The sequence below is a fragment of the Melitaea cinxia genome, chromosome 21 (genome assembly GCF_905220565.1).
Source record: "Melitaea cinxia chromosome 21, ilMelCinx1.1, whole genome shotgun sequence".
Taxonomy (NCBI): domain Eukaryota; kingdom Metazoa; phylum Arthropoda; class Insecta; order Lepidoptera; family Nymphalidae; genus Melitaea; species Melitaea cinxia.
In genome coordinates, this window is record NC_059414.1 from 2,354,178 (window position 1) to 2,368,396 (window position 14,219).

The 14,219-nt window shown below is 32.4% G+C and overlaps 1 long non-coding RNA gene across 1 annotated transcript in view; it reads left to right on the forward strand.

Moving 5' to 3' along the window:
* Positions 1–227: 227 nt before the first annotated feature.
* Positions 228–14,219, forward strand: part of LOC123664077 — a 30,413-nt gene continuing 16,421 nt past the window's right edge. Inside the window, exons 1-2 of the long non-coding RNA XR_006744765.1 lie at positions 228–388; positions 13,032–13,107. This is a non-coding gene — a long non-coding RNA (uncharacterized LOC123664077). The remainder of the gene's footprint in view (positions 389–13,031; positions 13,108–14,219) is intronic.

Here is a 14,219-nt window from a genome sequence, read left to right on the forward strand (position 1 = left end):
ATATTAATTCATTACAAATCACAAATAACACTACTTAAGTAATATTTTTTTAGTCGTTGTAATATTATAAAATTATATGAATGAAAATATTTTGTAATAGAATATAAAAAGGATTCCAAATTCCTAAACTTCGCCGATTGTTTATCACTATCACAAAAAAAAACAACCTAGGCATTCAGACCGCGCCAAAGCTGGACTGAACTTAGCATTACAACTTAGTATTTATTATCTGTAGACCTATAGTGAAAGTCGAAGGACGCAAGCCAGTGCGCCCACGACGCTCGAACTGTGTGCATGTGTCGACATTAAATAATAAAAAAAAAAAATTCGCGCGGTAAATTTTTTGACGTTTGACAACTGTTTTTCGAAAACGAACTAACTGATTTAAGTATGTCTTTTTTTATTATTATATGTATAATACGAATGTACAAGTGTTTTGAACTTCGACCGTTAAAATATCGTCAATTTAAGTCATGTATGTGTGAATAATATTTATAGTGTTTAATTTTGAGTTACCAATTAGTGTTTTTAAAATTTATTTATGATTTTAAAAATAAGGTCTTTTGCTGGGTATCGTAAGTCAACTTTTTTTTTTGTATTTCAATTTTTGTAAAACAGTAACAGTAATTTAAATTGGTGTGTACGTGAGATTATTATGAAAGTATGTGTTATCGTTATACTATAAATTTAATCATCAATAGCAACTATCAATAGATAATCTTTTAATAAAAAGTATGTTATTACTCACTACGAAGGTGTTAATAAGTATACGCAAATTGTGTATAATTTGCGTAAATAATAAATAATATATCTAATATCAAATTTACATTTCCTAATATAAGTAAATTTTAAGACAAGAAAAATATATTATGCAACCGTAATATTGAAGGTCGGCAATAAAGATATAATTTAAATAAATATATTTAAGACACAATATTTAAATTATAATTTATTATAAAACCTGATATTAATTTTATATATTGCTAAAGTAAACAAACTACTTAGGACATTTTTTTTAGTTACATCGTTTATACACGTCATCATCATCATCATCATTTCAGCCTATTACAGTCCACTGCTGGACATAGGCCTCCACACGTTCGCGCCAAAAATGGAGTGAACTTATGTGTTTTGCCCATAGTCACCACGCTGGGCAGGCGGGTTGGTGACAGCAGGGCTGGCTTTGTCGCACCGAAGACGCTGCTGCCCGTCTTCGACCTGTGTATTTCAAAGCCAGCATTTGGATGGTTATCCCGCCATCGGTCGGCTTTTTAAGTTCCAAGGTGGTAGTGGAACTGTGTTATCCCTTAGTCACCTTTTTGACACCCACGGGAAGAGAGGGGGTGGCTATATTCTTAATGCCGTAACCATACAGTGCATATATGTTTATACACATATCTAACGTTATATTTTATAGCCTATGGGCTAATTTCAATAGATAGGCTGTATTCAAGTCTGTCTCATATAACTGGCAACTCACACACTAAAATTTTTCTTATTATTATTTTTTATTACACAGAGACAAAGTAATGGCTGATTAATTACTTTTAATACTTTTTAACGTCATGTCATCGCTTATTTTTTGTCGCTGTAATTGACAATGTAGATAAAAATGCTGTTAAGATTTCTATGTACATTAGCTCTTATCAGCCGATAAGGTAGTTTATTTAAAAATCTGATAGGAATATAATGGTTTTTCAAGATTATCGAAGGTAGAGCGCGAGGTTGCTAATGTTTAGAATTAGTCCGCTAGAGATTTATGTTATTTTTTATAGTATTTAGCGATATGTATCTCATTAAGTAACTTTAATGAGATATATATCGCTAGCATTTAATAAGATAGTTATAGAAATATGTAGTCAAAAATCCGACAAAAAGATTTAGTTTCAAAAGAGGTAGATCTTGTTTCTTAGTCTTTTGGAGGTGACTTTCAGTTTTTTTCTTTCTAAGTAAATCTTTAAATATAAGACCTTATTTCATTTTGAAATATTCTAAACTATAAATATATTACGGATAATAATAATAAACCATTTTTAATTTGAAGACCTTTGAAATTCAATTGTTCCTATTGACATCAGACCATTCGAGATATTAAAAGTCGAAGATGAACTGCTTAAGTGACCTCAAGTGACAAGTACCCTTGATTTGATTGCAAGAGTTGTTGTATGACATGCCTCAGACGTAAATACTTTTATCGTCAGCTGTGCTTGTGTAAAGTATATCAAGTGATCGTTAAAATGTATGTATGTACGCATGAATCTGAACGACTGCTCCAAATTGGATAACTCATCTTTTTTTCTTTCGTTTTGTACGAAATTCTCCAGGTGTGCTAGCTTATAAGTAGTTGCTCCGACAGACATTGTCCTGCTTTGGGGTCGAAAGTATAAATTAGAAAAATCGTCGCAATGTCTGAAATTTTACAATTTCCTGTATTTTTTTGCGTGATGACCTTTTACACAGTATTAGAAAACTTTAAAAAAAATACCGATTTCCTGATGCATCTTTTTTCGTGTTTTGTGCATTAAAACAATCAAAGTTTTCCGAAGTATTTTCAGGAGCTAAAGAACAAAATTGTGCTCACATTGTCTGTAATAGTATATATATTGTATATTTTTAACATATCCTACTTCTGGATAAAAACTTTTGCCTAAAAGGCATCATAAATGGAGCAACAATTGATTCAGTTTTTGTAACTATTTAAATAATTTTTTGTTTCAATCACTATTGACAAGGGCAGACAAAAAATTAGATTTGAAGGCTCACTTATATCTGTCAATTTATCGGTCTTTGCTATAATGTTACTCCTACACTTGTTGAATGTTTTGTATTTTTTGTACGATAAAATATCGATTAGAAAAAAATATGTTACTATGCTTTATAATACATAAATTGAGTGACTTACCATATTTTGTAACGTTGTTAGATACAAAATGTAGACTTAGCTTATTATTAAAATATTCACAATTATTTTAATATCATATACTAATTAATTATTTATAAATCATGCATATCAAGTTTATGTGTTGGCAAAAAACATTAAACGTAATTTCCCGTTGAAACGCACTTTTTTGGGCAAAAATAAACAAGATGTCCAGTGCAAGCTTTATGAATCCTGGAATCTATATGCATTTGCTTATCATAGAATTAAAATTTTGGAAATATAGCTATGTCTATAGTAAAATTGTCCTAGGTGGAGAAAGAGGCCTATGCCCAGATATGGCATGTTACAGGCTGAACGCGAATGCGAATACAAAATATTATACGAAACGTAGAACGAACCAAACATTACGAAGTAAATATTAAGTGAAATGAAAAGTAAAACACTTAAACTAATGTCAAATATATGTATGTATGTCAAAAGCAGATGCATCTCTGACACAGTTAGGACAAGTTCCGTAAAACCTTACCATATCTAAGTGCCATTTAAATCGGTCATCATTATATATATCGGAGTATCATTCCAATTTATCGGATTTTAATCGTGAAGCGATTGCTCTCTATAAAGGGCTATGAATAATTCAATAGATATTTGTTTCTTTAAACGTTTTGTTTTAGCGGGTCAAGTTGGAGATTTGGACCAGACCCTACTTTTAGGGACCATTTATTACGTTAGGTTAACCATTAATAAACATAATCGGATCTTGAACCATTGTTGTCATATTGAAAATGTTGATATTTTAACAATTTTAATGATGCAGTAGGATTGGTATTGTGATGTTATTTTTTTCGGAAAGTTATATTTCAAAGATTTTAATGGTATAGTAAGTTTGTTTTGAGGCTTTTAGAAATTTTTGAATAATCTTTGCGTATCGTATTGCATTTAAAATCAATAAATATAACCTCTATTCTAGACATATATTGACTTTCTAACGCAACTTCAAATATAAATCCAGTTTAAAGTAGGAGTAATTGTTGACCTTAATGGAAAAATCTCAGTTCAACAGAGGAGTAATTATTATATGTAAACTTTACTTTTCAAGTATTACCAATTACGGCTTGAAATCGATTTTTAATATTAGAGATTAGTTGTTTGACTTCAAAAAAGAGTTAAGTTGTTCTTCAAAAAAGAGCTTAACGGCTGATTTTAACACATTGTTATGTAATTGCCTTCTTGAGATAGAACTTTAAAGAATACTGCTTTCAAGCAGTGTTGCGTTCCTGTGGTGAGTAAGGTGAGCTAATGGAGAGGGTTAGAGGTAGGGCCGATGCTTCTGGCGTTGCAGGCGTATTTAAGCTACGGTACTCGTCTACCATCAGGTAAGCCGTACACCTGTTTACCGACTGATGATTACTGTATAAAATAAAATTTCATACGTCAGAAGTTTGTAGCTAGTAAGCACAATTAATGATAAATCGATTATTACTATTGAAACCCTCTAATACTGTATTTTTTTGCCTATCCAACGTTGTGTCCTACATTTTCTCACTTAAAGATAAGAGATTGTTAGTAATACGACCGCTTTTACACGCTATTTGTACTTTTCATTTTTATTCTTTACTAGTTTTAATTTAATTTCTGACTTCAGTATCTACTGCGAAATAGTATTCATCCAAAATATTTTTTTAAATATCTTTAATATATGAGGCCAGTTATGTTTTTAATATAAGTAAAGATACTTTATTTACTTATACGTAATACTTTGTACATAGATAATACAACACTAAAACCACAATTTATAATTTGTATGGCATGAAATTATAAAAATAGATATAAAACAAACGCTTTGCCACAAAAAAAAGAACCATCAATCACCTACCAATCACGTATTATTACTTAAGGCTTGTTAAAATTCCATTGAGAAAAAGAAAAACAGTTTTTTAACGACGGATATTGGTCACAAACGGAAGGTGCGTTCGTTTCGCTACGTGGCATAAATATAGCTAGGTCACATTCTAAGGGCCATCGCTTCCTCGTCGGGAAATAGATCAAACGGCGCATGCGCGGCCCTATATTAATTTCTACCACAATTTGATAATTTATTTACATATTGAACACCAAAGGAAAAACATAAAAAAATTAAATATCAAAGTTATTTAGATCATGTCTATGTTGAAGCTCTTCTAAAAAACCCTAATGTCTATGAATTTTTTTTTTTGATAAATTGTCCAAGTAATATGTACAAGTACCGTGTACGTTCATAATAAATCAAAAATCTGTTTATTTAAGGAGGCTGTAAAACACTTTTGAATCGTCATTTCACAATAACAAATATATATATATTTAAAAAAAATAATTTGGTTGAAAATGAAGCTACAACCGATTCGGGGTGTAAATTCTGCCGAGGAGATTCGGTAAAAAACTACGCGATTACTTTTTTAAAATTGTCAATCTTAAGTTACACCTCAGTTAGTAATACGTTTGCATTATACTGTTACATAGGTAATAAAGGTAATATTTAAAAAAAAAAAAAAAAAAAACTTATAAAATCAATAAGTCTTAAAATTATGTATTGATTGACTAGAAGCATTTTTTTACTCATTTCAAGACCCTACATTTTAAAGTAGGTAATCATAGATTCTCATTAACTGTATTAACATTATTTTAGTGAAATCTTTACTAAATGCATTATAATGTGATGTTTACTTAGTTCGAGTATTACGCAGAATTTTGGCGCCATCTTCAATATTACGAGTACGTAGGTAGTAGGAGGCGTTTTAACCATGTTTATGGTTAAATTAGATATTATCTAAGAAGTTTTTGAAACCTATACGATGTTTATTATTAAAATAAAAAATAGCTAATTTGGCAATACTTAATATGGAAATAACAAAGATAGTGAAATTGTTCAACTTTCATATAATAATTCTATCTTATATATATAAAATTCTCGTGTCACAGTGTTAGTTACGATACTCCTCCGAAACGATTGAACCGATTTTTATGAAATTTTGTGTACATATCGGGTAGGTCTGAGAATCGGCCAACATCTATTTTTCATACCCCTGAGTTATAAGGGGTTAATAACATATACGGCTAAACAACGTTTGCGGGGTCAGCTATTAATAACTATTACTTACTAAAACGGTATGTTGTATGTTTTTGTTGGTAAGGAGATATGACGTGGTAGCATGATAAGGAAACCAGGTTCCGATGATGGAATACTAGAGAAATCGAGGGAAACCCTCGAAAGTCGCAGTGACGACTAGTGCGTTTGTTAATATTTTTCGTCTACTTACGTTGTATTACTTGTCGATGTAATTGAAGTCGGTTTTTTTCGTTTGCGAGAAAACACAATTATTTCAATATAAATAGGAAACAAGATCCGTGCTTGTAGTAAAATTAACTTTACATATTATATACCTACAAATTAAGGAGTAGGTACTTTTACAAAAGAAAGTTTCTGTGTAGTTATGCACATAAGAAGTTATACTTCATTGGCTAGCTAACTACACGTTGCTAACCTATTCTTCGTTGACTAGCTGACTTCAGGGTGTCGGTTTTTGTGTGACGGTTTTCGCGCGCATCGTAAACTATTATCATTTTTCCCTGACGCGCCAAAAGAAATATAACTTCAAAAATTCAATTAAGATTTCGGAACATTCGTTTCTACAGCAATCATATAGCAAAGATATAGATAAAGATAATTTTGTTTTGTATTAATTTAGGATAATTTATATGAATAAAGAATGAAATTAATGAAACATTAAGTTACTCATATTTCACAATCACCAAAGATTCATCCAGTGGCAGTATAAATATACATCTTTTTCTGTTACGTTTCCTGATCCAACAAAACTATAATGGTGGCTATCAAAGCGTAAGAAGCAGAATATTCAACTTTATTTCTAATTTTATAGTGACCAATTTAGTATATTCTAAAAAAATATCCATAGTTATGCACACATTATCTATGCTACTAATTTTATTTATAGTATTCTTTATTCTTTAATAAATAGAGATTAAAATTGCTCAAAAAAGTTTTTATGTAACGGTTAATAGTTTGTATTTAAACGGATGCGTTTCAAGTATCCGAACGTGTAGATGATTTTTAATTGTTTTTTTTTTTTAATTCGGGTGCCAGTTATCGTATTTTGATATTATCCAAATCGATTTTGAAGTGCGTTGTACAAAAGAGTTCGCAGACTGTACAGTGACCTTGTTGAACAAAGTAAATAATTAAGAATTTGCGTTCTTAAATTAAAAACGTGAAATAAAAAAAATCATTAATAATTTTGTTGCCGAATTCCTTTAATCATTAACAGCTCTGTTTCTTTTGGTATTAATTATTTCGTTAATATTTAAAAAAAAAATTCCAACTGTTTAAAATTATGATAACAAAACAGTATCTTACAACAAAAGATGTCACAATACTAAAACGATCTTTACTACATATGTAATAAAGTATTCAATTCGGTAGTATCTCTGTGTGTTTGTAAGACGCGGCCATGAGTGGTGTGAGTAATGACGAGGCCCCGACCTTACTTAGGACTCAGATCTTTGTTGGACTTCATTTAATTTTTTTATATTATATCCCACTGTCAGGCATAGGCCTCTTTCTTCATGTTGGCGAATAATCAGGGCTTAATCCACCACGCTGCTCCGCTGCGGGTTAGCGGATATTATATGTATTCCCTATGTTCCGTTTTTAACATTAATGTCTATGAGTAACGATCGTTATCAGGTGTATATGATAAGCTGTGTGGCTACAGCAATAAATAATATAGCCACCCCTTCTCTTCCCGTAGCTGTCGTAAGAGGCGACTAAGGAATAACACAGCTCTACTACACCTTGGAACTTAAAAGCCGACAGATGGCGGAATAGCCATCCAACTGCTGGATTTGAAATACACAGGTCGAAGACGGGCAGCAGCGTCTTCGGTGCGACAAAGCCAGCCCTGCTGTCACCAACCCGCCTGCCCAGCGTAGTGACTATGGGCAACACACATGAGTTCACGCCATTTTTGGCGCGAATTCCTGGAGGCGTATGTCCAGCAGTGGACTGCGATAGGCTGAAGTGCTGCTGCTGCTGATGATGATGATGATGTATATGATAACAAACGACAACTTAATGTGCTTTCCGACGCATGGTGGTAAGACCCACAAAGAAGGACATCCAAACCGGAAAGAAATATTTGCACAAATGTATGATATCCATCCGGAGCTGGAATCGAATCGAGCCCTCAAACCGTCAGTGTTTAGGCGCGTACATGGCGCACGCACCAATACACCAGAGCGATTGTTACTGTTACAGATAACAGGTGGATTTCGTAATGGTACAGGTAAACAGTCAATTATTAAAATAAAAAAAAAAAACTTATATAATATTTGTTGGTCAACAAAGATTTCTCGAAACTAAATTATTTAAAACAATGTTTACACAAAAAAAGTCGATGAAAGTAAAAATCTAAACGGGCGTTAATAAGTGAAACCACGACCTTGCATCGCTAACATCTTCGCTTAGTGCGAAGTAAACAGATTGTACTTATCTGTATCTCACTTTCATTTCAGATTTGTATTTAAAATATAACATAGTTGTATTAAAGCGTGTCGTATGTAAAATATTACGTATGTTAGGTAAACATACAACGTAAGGAACATTGTATGTGTGTTTTCATTATAAAGAAACAAGTAGTGTATTTTTTGTAAACAATAAGCTACATAAATATATATGAGTTGATTAAAAAAATTAAATCTAAGCGATAATTATTATTTACTTAATCTTTTTTTTTTGTTATTTGTAACATACAAATAACTGTAATATGAAATAATATTTTTCTTTAAGAGAATTACTAATTATTAATAAAAATACAATCTTAAGGTTAACTAAGATAGGGCATAGCAGGATATCCTGCTCAAAATTTGGAGGAGCTCGACTGGGGAAGAACATCGACCTTACAGGCGATGACAATTATATAACACTGCTTTCAAGCAGTTGAGTTCCTATGGTAGTAAGTAACCTGAGTTCCTGGGGGGATTGAGGGTAGGGTCAGTAACGCGTTTGTGTTGCTTCTGATGTTGCAGGCGTCTATAAGCTACGGCTATCGCTTAACCAGCAGGTGAGCTCGTGCGCTTGTTTGCCATCACAATTGTATAAAAAAATGTTTATCTTTACTTAAATTTTTCACATTATAATTTTATCAAAAATAAAATAATCATATATGTAAAATTTTGTCAAAATCTGCAGCAGTTTGACAATACGTTACATTACACATAGTCAGTCAAAGTAACTTTCGCATTTACAATATTAGTAAAAATTTCAAATAATTTTCATAGAAAGTGTTAAATGTAAGTCGGTAGTTAGATAGATATCGACCCGCGTTGGCATCGCAAGGCTGCGCGTGGGATGCGCCGGCGCACCTTACCGCTTAACTATCGGAAACTTGACTAACTTGTTACATTTTTACGTCGCCAACTAGTTGTCAGTTTTGAATAAATAATGTTAACTACCAGTCATAAGTCTTACTCGATGTGTACCTAATAAAATAAGGCCGACTAAAAATCCAATGTTTTTATGTAAAAAAAAAGTGTAAAGTGTAAGTAAAATAAATATAAGGTGTGTTACTGCATAAAATTACATCATTATGCATAGTTATTGCCTATAATTTTCAATCGTTATTTAACCTTTTCCTCTAAAAAGAAAAAGTGTCAGATATACTGTAATTTAAGAAGGTTATTAGGCAAAATGTTTTCTCCTCCATTACAGTAGCTATTTATCTAAAAGTTGAATTCGTGGGGAATGATTGGGCGAGGGCGCTAGCCCATTACCAATAAGTCGTCGAGTCGAAATGAGGAATGCAAGAAATTTAATTAGGGTAGGGCACCCCGATTAGGGAAGTTTTTTACCTTACATAATATCACAGCTAAATAATACTGCTCAAGTAGTATTATTATTAGTTGTATTACTGTTGTGAGTAACGTGGCCAGAGCTCCGGGGGTGGGTAAGAGGCTAGTGTCGACAAAGCAAGGCAATGTTCCTGGTGTGGACTTAGTGGACTTAGTGGCGCTGTATTGTATGGCAGATGTTATTAATTTTGTACTAAAACACAGTTTATATATTATTTTTCAAAAGAGTAACTGCTGAGTTTCTTGCCGATTTTTTCTCTGCAGAATGTACATTCTGAACCGGTGGTAGCTTTACTTTTACAAAAATAATAATTTATTTTTAGTTTTAATTTGTAAAACGACGATTCGAAAGTGCTCTTGGAGCCTATCTGAATAAAGCTGTTTTTGATTTTGATTTTGTAGTCGTTTTCAGGCTACGATATCCGCTTACCTAACTGTATTGTCATCCAATGTGAAAACTCTATGTCGTGCTAAAGCTGCGAATAACTCCTTGCCCATATGTCGTATGTCGGAAGCTACTAATAACTCCTTGCCCATATTTATCAACTAACATAAGTAAGAAAAAAGGTTGTCTATTTGTACCTCAAACCAGTTTTAACAGTAGCTATGATAATTACGATAAGAGTGACAATGACGACGCAGTAACCATAAATATAAACGCAAAAAGAAAACTCTGGAAACCTCTACCTATTAAAAACAACACAATTTTAACACTACCCACGATTCATAAAAAATTACATTGTGTGTACAAATATAGCGCTAGAAATGAGATAATGAGACTAGTTTTTTCTGTATAAGACGATCATTTTTTGTACAAAAGTACAAACAAAAGGTTACATCTACTTCTAAATTATTTTGAGAGTGTAACCGCGACAACACGGACCAACACCCCTTGGGTGTTCCTTCGACATGCCTGGGTGGAATCACGGAGACGCGGTTGCATATCTGCGATCTCGCTAGCGGTTGCCTTAAGGGCTCTTCGCGATTAGTAACTCCTAGAGGCTTCCTCGTACACAAAGGTCACACCACCGGTCGATTAATCTCCTTTGTGTCTTCACCACGACACCACCGATTAATCTCCTTAGTGTCTTCTCCATTCTACGTGACATTGGCGAAATTATCTGTGCTATCTTAGCATTAGTAGACATTAATTCTAATTAATAATCATTTATTTTTAAATTAAAGAATATTATACATATTTACAATGTCAATAATAATCAGCATGATATTTATTTTACCGCCATAGATGTATTCACCACGATCTCGCGTGCTGTTAGAAGGATGTCGCTGAAGGTCGTTTAAAAGACACTTTGATCTTACTATTTTTAATTAGGATTTAATGAGGACAAGAGTTACGCGAGGTTGTTAATTAAGACCTGACTCATTTTATTAATTTAAATATGTATATTGACTCACAAAAGTGCTAAAAGTGATAATGTAATGGAGGGAAAAGTAGGAATCATATAAATAGAGTGTAACAGCACAAATCCATACCGTGGCAGTAATTTATCATTGTTAAACATAAATATTTTGATAAACGTTTTACTAAGACTGCAAATACAGTAATTATGTATTTACATCTTTAAACCTTAAAAATATATTCAGAACAGAAAAAATAAGATCATAATTATATCTGCAATAGTTTGTAAGTGTCCTACTGCAAGACAATTAAGGATGTTTCTGACTAGTCTGCCACGTTATTACTTTTTGGAGTGGCAGATAAGTATGACTCATAGTTGCTCCAGAAATACAATTGTTTCCGACATTTCTTTTACTGTGGAGTATATTAATATAAAGAAAAACATCGTACAAATTGAGTGGTACTGGAGTCATCTCAGTTGATATATTTCTAGAAATTATTTAATATATCTGTTGTTATCTAAAATAGGCATTAAAGTTGCCTACCTTTGAAACAAAGGACCGAGTGTCTCATAAAAAAAAGAAAAAAAAATAGTTCTGTTATGTATTCGCAGCAGAGCATTAATTAGGACAAATAAATATTTCACTAAAAAGAGAAAACAATCAGGAATGGAAGCTTCTGGTGATAGTTTATCTAAGCGTCAAAACTATAACCAATACGATCTCGAGGAATGTCATCGCGGCTCCAAGATATTCCGTCGTTTTTCCCACCATTAACACTATAACTTCCCATACCATATACGATCGAACGTAACAAGCAAATAATTTTAATTAAACGTTTTTATCTCAGGAACTTCGTACTTAAAAATAAACACGCTTTATAGATGCCGCAGTATTTATAGAAAGCTGATAACGCATATGGATATCGGGCTGTGGATAAAGAAATTACTTATAGGCGATATTTAATGATGCAGCTATATGTAATGATTGTGGCCGCTTTGCGCAGTTCACTTATACCTATACGAAAAGGAACTGTAGGTTTAAGTTTGACTATATGTATAGTATTTTTTTTATGTCACTAGGTCGGCAAACAAGCGTACGGCTCACCTGATGGTAAGCGACTACCGCAGCCTATAGACACCAGCAATACCAGAAGCATCGCAAGCGCGTTGCCGACCCAATCCCCCCAGGAGCTCTGGTCACTTTACTCACCAACAGGAACACAATACTGCTTGAAAACAGTATTATTTTGCTGTGATCTTCTGTAAGGTCGAGGTACTACCCCAGTCGGGCTGCTCCATATTTTGAGTAGGAAATTCCTGCTGTGCCCTACCTCAGTTTAAAAATGTATAGTATGTACTAGTAAAGTAGCAAAATAATAGAAATATAACAACAAAACAACTCTTTTGCTGTTATCAAGTAAGCTCTACTGAAATATTTTCTACTCCATAATATTAGACCGTATATTTTATCTTTTTTTTTCTCATAACATTATTCCTATCTTAAAGATGTTTTGGTTGATAGTCTTGTAAGTTATATTATGATCATAATAGCTATTTGAACATATTTTTGATACTGTAGTTCCGTTAATATTGGTAATATTTATCTATAGCGTATGTCATTTTTTTATACAACTAAGGCTGCTGGTAAGTGATTACCGTAGCTTTTGCGACTCTACCCCCAATCCCTCTCAGGAGTTCTGGTCACTTTTTATAATGAAACTTTTTCGGATTCTATCGTGGCTTATTAAGTTTTTTTAGATGCCCGACGTTTCGTTGCTGTAAAGTATCCGAATATATATTGAGTTTCCATCATTGTGTTACCTTTTTGCTGTTGTTTATATACACATTTTATATAAGATATTAATATAATAATTTATTTGTTTCAGGTTAAGTTTATAAAACAACTTAAATGCAGTGTCAGTGTTTACTCGACTCGATATGTTTATGAAAAATGTGAGTGCTGTGTTTGTGAACGTGGTGACATTAGTGACTGTTCCGTGACTAGTTGGTGATTTGTTTGGTAAGTTGTGATTTAATCTTATCAATATCGAATTAATTTATCTTAAAGTCAGTAAACTTTTTTAATACACATATTATGTCTTGACTAAAGAATTTGCATTTCTTAAGGAAGTCAAAGCGTTCGAATATCTCGTTGTGACAATCTCTGCGCTAGAAATGTCCGAAAATATAAATGTAATGTAAAATATATAAAATATACATTGTTTTTATATACTTATTTCCCTCGGTACACTTCTACACACTTCTTCTTCGTGTACTAATTATAATTTAACTACATTTGCTTATAAAGTAATAACTCCACTTCTAGACTCAATATAAAGATAAGATCTATACCAGATTTAAAAATAGATATCAAATTTGATGACGCAGATGACGCGTGAATAAACATATGGACAGCACTTTAGCTTCTATTCGTCAACGACCTTGACAGAGACACCCCTATAATAAAGTCTTTACGTCCCTTACGACTTTATTTTGCCATCCGTAACAATGTCGGAATAAAAATTACCCTATGTGTTACTCTGAACAAATATCTACGTACCTACCTACCAAGTTAAATTTCAATATGTTCGGTTATTTTTGCGTGATAGAATATAAAAATCCATTCATTAACACAAACTTATTAATTTATAAATAATCTGTAGGAAACTAATTCAAATAACAAAAATAAATACTAATAAAAAAAATTGACAAGGAAACGATACACAGTTATCGAATCAAGGAAAACGTACAAAAATATTACAAACAATTTGTAAAGTTCGTAATGTTGGCAATGACCCAGTATAGGAGCGTTGTACTGAATAGTAATTGTGCCGTGAATCGAACTTGCGACCGATTGATAGGAATTACACAATTGCTCTCACTTAGCGATTGTTGACCAATTTTCTTCTAGAGTAAGGTATAAGCGGTAGCGATTACAAATAATATAACACATTTGAAATAAAGGAATAAAATGTCTTACAAATATATGTATATATAGAATTAAATAATATTTAAAAAGGACACCATTGCCATTCGCAGCGATCCGGAAATAAATAAATTTAATTATACTACTG